At 38.1% G+C, this 5858-nt stretch overlaps 1 non-coding gene across 1 annotated transcript; it reads left to right on the forward strand.

Moving 5' to 3' along the window:
- Positions 1-4633: 4633 nt before the first annotated feature.
- LOC144259756 (U2 spliceosomal RNA) lies at positions 4634-4816 on the forward strand. Its single transcript, XR_013344899.1, has one exon. It is a non-coding gene; the product is annotated as a U2 spliceosomal RNA (small nuclear RNA).
- The last annotated feature ends 1042 nt before the right edge of the window (positions 4817-5858 follow it).

Raw genomic sequence — 5858 nt, forward strand, 5'->3', positions numbered from 1 at the left:
TGGTTGAAGAACCCATCTTTCTCAGCTTGCAAGTGCTCTGTTCCCTTTTGTCTATCTAGTGATGGATAATTGAGAAGTTCTCTACCCCTCCCTGTATTGTCCAATAAACCTTTGGAAAGAATCTCTTTCAAAGTTCATTGATCTTGTTTCAAGAGGCAGGCTAACTTCATGCTGTTCTTCCTTTCTTGTGTTCTTCCCATCCCCCTGCTGATTTCTATGTAACTGGGGCTTCCATTGTTTTTGGTCAGACCTTGCATAATTTATTCAGAAACAGGTAGAGGGCTGTGGCATTCCCTCCTGTTTCAAAGAGACCAGTTTCTCCCTTTGTTTGCTTCACAGACTGTAAAGTGTAATATTAATGAGTATTCATAATTCCTTCTGTAGTGTCAGTACATACAATTTACAATGATATTGATCTCCAGTGTGTCATTGGCTTTTGTAAAAGACGTTGCTCAATAGATTTCTATAATATAGTAATATTGTATACAATCAATTGATTCAATTGCTTATCTCTTGAGGTTCAGCACCCCTGTCTTTAAGGACAGGACATGGAGTCAGCACCTATACCTTTGTCTAAGAGAAATCTGTTTACAACTCTCCCTGACATGCCTGGTTTCACACACTTTAGTCATAATTCTAGCATATATCCATAGCTCTAAATATGCACTACACATATATCACACAAAAATATTAATGATCAGTGAGTTGGTAGTTTTCAAATGATACGTCAAAAGGCATAGTTTGTACAAAGATTATTATAATAGTGTCTAGGGTGTGAATACAGGAGTGTGTAGGGTCATATACAGTAATCACATACATCATCAAAAGAAGAATATGCCACAAGGTATTCTCATGTAAACAACAGCGTGTACTGTACACACATCCTGTGATGTTTTTTAAAACCCGTGAGTGGCAATTTTTTCATGGTAAAATTACAGATTTTTGAACTTGCTGTATTTCAAGAATTATTTCCTACCGTAGGTGTGAAATTCATCCTGTCGTGAAAGACCCAGACAAGGTCCTCTGAACCACTTACACCCCTAGGTGGGGCTCCTGGTAGACTAATTATGTGGATTCAGTAGCACTAATACTATGCCTAGTGTGGAGTGGCTGTGGATGATATTTCAGCCGATAGGTCTGAGTAGCTCCTGTGAGTAGGATTCACTACAGCCAGACCCCAGACTGGGAAGAGGTTGAATTCTGCTTGTATAAAGTCTGATTAATCAAGTGTTTTGTAAGTGAAGTTAACTTTTTCTTAATAGAATCTTTCATATCTCTGTTGGCACTCCTTTTCTCTCCATCTTTTACTGAGTTATTTTCACTGTAATTAATCAGGTTACTACTTTCTGATTTCACAGCATCTTATGTCTAGTATGTAGCCAGTCACCTCTCTATACCTATGTCAGCTATGATATCTCACCAGCAGATGCTGTTTTAGAAAAGTGCACACTGTACAAAAGTTTTACTTTGCATCTTGTCTACGAATACAAGTTATAATTGTTTAACATGGAAGCTAGATCCACACATAAGTTCATATATTGTTTAAACCGCTCTCTAAATCAGCATTCCATGTTAGCTTGTATGGGGAGACTTTGGCAAACCAGTAAAATGCCTGAAACCACTATGGCTTATTGCTAAAAGCAGCCATGTCAGCAGGCTGTAAATTGGCCATTCAGCACTCTCAGTATGACCAAGGCAGGAGTGTGGAGGGGAGGTGGGCGGGGGGAGGTTGGGTGCCACAGAAAGGACAGCTTGACCCCGAGTCCTTCCTGATAAGAATTGTGTTGAAGTGGCTGATACGTGCATTTTCGAAGAGCAGGATGTTCCCCAGGAATGTCTATTGGGGCCTCAAGGCTGCAAACTCTGGAAAAACCCACACCTGGTTAATGGATAATCAGAAGGAACCTCTTGCTTGACTATTGAAACTGCTTACTTAAAAAGTTTTCTTTAAGGGACATGTCATTCTATTACTAATGTATAAAGAAGGGGGAAAATTTTGAGGTAGTTGGATTCTTTTTGGACTCTCCCTCTGGATACATCTTGCAGTCCCCACTGGCAGACAGAAGATTTGGCCACCGGAAGCCTGCCACTGTGCCACTCGAGAGCCACAGTCAGCTTTGGTAATTATCAAGGGTTGGGGGTGTTTTACTAACCTTTTGCTGACGTGTGTTAGTGCTTGAGACTAAGTAAAGTTTAGCTTTAAGTGAAAGCACTCTTGTGTTATCCTGTTTGTGCCAGACATCTATCCCTCGGATGGCCGTGTCTCCCCTGATTTATTTCCTGATACCACCTTACACAGAGTAAAAGTTACCAAGAGCTTTGGGTTGAAAGAACCCCGTATAACAAGCTGGCCAGGACCTCCCCAAAGAAGCTACAAAACCAACCTAAAAGTAAGACATTGATTGGATGTTACATCTAGTTCTTAACTCCCACAGATAATCTGAGCAAACAGGATCTTTCACTGGTTGTCAGGTCTTTTACTGAGGTGCATCAAACTTCTCTGGCTAGCTTGAGGTCTCATCCCATTCCTGCCCTCGGTGCACTGGGGGGAGACTGGATGATCTTTTTTTATGCAATAGAGCTGTCAGTGGTGCCAGCCTCCTCCCCTCCAAATGAGTAACATCAAAAATATAGTGAAGCGAAGGGTCCTTGAAAGATACTGAACCAGATCCATAATATGTCCAGAAAACACTAACTGTAAGACACAGGAAAGCTAGAGTCCAGCATCATAGCTTTGAATAACACCTAGATTCTGTAGTTTGTGTGGAAAGGATGGCTTACCCCATGACTCAAGCAATTGGTGACTATTTCTTTCTGGCTACTGTTGCACATCATGTACAGCAGCTTTAATTTGGAAGTTCATTTAATAGAGCCATAGATAAAAGTAATATGCCTGTTGAATGGGAGAGTACACTGCAGCTGCTTTGCTCTGTTTCAGTGACTCAGAACAGCCCTACACTGCCCAAATAAGCTGGGTTTTTACAGCTACTTTATGTCACTGGGTTCGTGCAAAGCAGCCAAAGCACATTGATGAATCTGGCTCAGTATTTGTAACCTCAGTGTGGAAGAAGTTCAAGAGTTCGGTGGATTGGTTTACATATCTGCTAAATTTATTCGATTAAAGTAAAATGTCATTGTTTTGGGTGGGTTTTCTTTGGTGGGGGGGTTCCCTTTTTTGTTTGAAAGTCTTTTATTAGAACAGTTTAAAATGTTAATATTATATATATCCAAGCTGCTATTGTGTATCTTGTATTTGAATACCTGTTATGTTGTTCTGTACAACAGATCTCCAATAAAAACTGATTTTTTTTAAAAAAAGAAAGAGAATTATGATTTTGTGTTTATAATTGGGATCATTGGGCAAAACTTTTTAGAAGAACACACACATTTATGATAAAGGTCCCAATTAAATTCTGATGTAACTGCACCAAAGCCCGTACAGTTACACAAGGGATGAATTTGGACCAGTGAGTTCCAGTAGATATTCAGAGTCAGCCGTTGAATATTATCTTGAATGAACTGCATTCAAGTCAGTATTTGGTGTGAATACAAATGTTGCCTCCACAAACTGAATACTAACCCAATATTCAATAAATCATATATCTACAAAAAGGGCACTGGTCTGGCCTTATGGATGTGTACTGCACATACTTGTTAAAGTGGGCCAATCTAAAGTCAGAACATGAAAAATTCAGAAGTACCTTATGCAACCTCTGCAAGTTCTGTCAGGTTGCAACCTTCATAGCAACAGAAAAGTTAAAATCTTCATGCTTTTTAAAAACATAAAATTCCTTAAAGCTTTATTAGTATATATATTTTTTCAATTTTACGAAGGTATGGGGCTGCATTGTTTCATTCTTACATTTTAAAATTAAAAATAAGGCATGTGTGGATAAAAGTGGAGCCACAGTCAGGGCAACAGTTAAAAAAATGCCAAGGGCCATATATATTACATCCTTCAGTTATCGTGTCTAATATTCCAGCCTGTTAAGCTATCTATCTGTTATGTATAATCAAACTACAGTAGAAATATTAGAAACACTAACTGAAAAGATTAAACAAAAAATAATTCAGCATAGTTATATATCAAAATGTACTTAACATATACTATGTAATTATGGTTTTTGATCTCATGGCCTGATCAGAGTCAGTCTAATTCCAATTAATTAAAAGAGTCATTTATGCAAAGGAGACAATCAAATAATTTCTTGCTGTTCCTAGATTTAAAGAATGCTGTTTTATAAAATCATAAAAAGGAATCAAGATAGCAATACATTGTTGATATGTGTCTTGTGGTGAAAGAGTTAGTTTTTTTCCATAGACAATATGAATTTTTAATTCATATTCTGACCATATTTTAATGCGCTGATTTTTGCAGCTGAAATGAGGTGGGCACATGGGTACATACATGCTAGGGTGACCAGATGTCCTAATTTTATAGGGAAAGTCCTGATATTTGGGGCTTTTTCTTATATAGGTTCCTGTTACCCCCACTCTCTTTCCCGATTTTTCACACTTGCTGTCTGGTCAGCCTAGTACATGCATTTAGTATCCGTATGCAATGAAAAAGTTTGAAAGGAAAGATAAAAAATAATGAGTAGGTCTGATTTTCATATCTGATTTTCATTTATGTAAATCAGTGGTAACTAGGATCAAGTGTAGTATCTGTTCTTATCAGTTTAATATGTGGTATGTCCTTTATTGGAGGACGGTATATTAAATTGATTTTGAAACAGGGTAATGGAATAGGAGCTTGCTCTGTCCACCCCATGCATCGACCTGGTATTGCAGTGCCTCCAGAAATGGAAAAAAACCTCCATTGAAGTCAACAGATGTACATGGAAGTAAGGCCAGTGTGAAACCAGTATCAGGAAATCAGTGTCTGCACAATTAATCCTGTATAAGGGCAAATCTGCACTGTAATTAGACACGTGTAGCTGGCCCATGCAGCTGACTTGGACTCATGGGGCTTGGGCTGTGTGGCTGTGTAATTGGGGTGTAGACATTCAGGCTTGGGCTACAGCCCAAGCTCTGGGACCCTCCCACATTACACAGCCTAGAGCCTGGATTCCAGACCGAGCCTGAACGTGTACACTGCAATTAAACAGATGCTTAGCCTGAGCTCCAGTCAGCTGGCACAGGCCAGCTGCGGGTTTTTAATTGCAGTATAGAGATACCCTAAGTGACTTACCCCCCTTTCAGACAACCTCCTGCTACAAAAGACCTGCCCTGCAGTATCTCCAAACACTATAAGAAAAATTGTGATCCTCTTTTTGTGTGTGATATTTTGGGTTTCTTTTTTTATTATTATTAAGGTTTTGTTCACTTAAAATTCCCGTAACTGGCATTACTGTTTTCCTTTTTTAAAAAAGGAGTTTCCATTTCCTTTGAGGGCATCATATTTGAGTGCGTAACTGTGTAATAACACAGCTGTACAAACTTAAAATAGTATATGGTCTATTGATCAAAACCTGGATAGGTTGAAGTGAGCTAAATTTGGCTTAATTTTAATAGCTAAAGATCACATTCCAATATCCTTTCTTTTGCTAGGTAGTACACTACACCATGACTCTCATGGGTCTGATCAAAGGTAGAGATGTGCAAATAATGGATTGTATGGTTCATTGGCAATTTTAAAAAGTTTTTAAAATTTCATTTCGGATCAAACAAAATGTTCCATTTTGGCAAAATCAGAATGTTTTATTTTGTGTTTGACCACTTTTTAACATTTTTAGTTATTAAAAATAAAATTAAAGGACATTTTGAAAGAAAAAGTCATTTCAAACCAAAGTATCAAAATGTTTTTGTTTTGAAAATGTAAAAACAAAACATTGTGATTTTTTTGGAATTTTGGGTTT

Source organism: Eretmochelys imbricata, chromosome 1 (genome assembly GCF_965152235.1).
Source record: "Eretmochelys imbricata isolate rEreImb1 chromosome 1, rEreImb1.hap1, whole genome shotgun sequence".
NCBI classification, from domain to species: domain Eukaryota; kingdom Metazoa; phylum Chordata; order Testudines; family Cheloniidae; genus Eretmochelys; species Eretmochelys imbricata.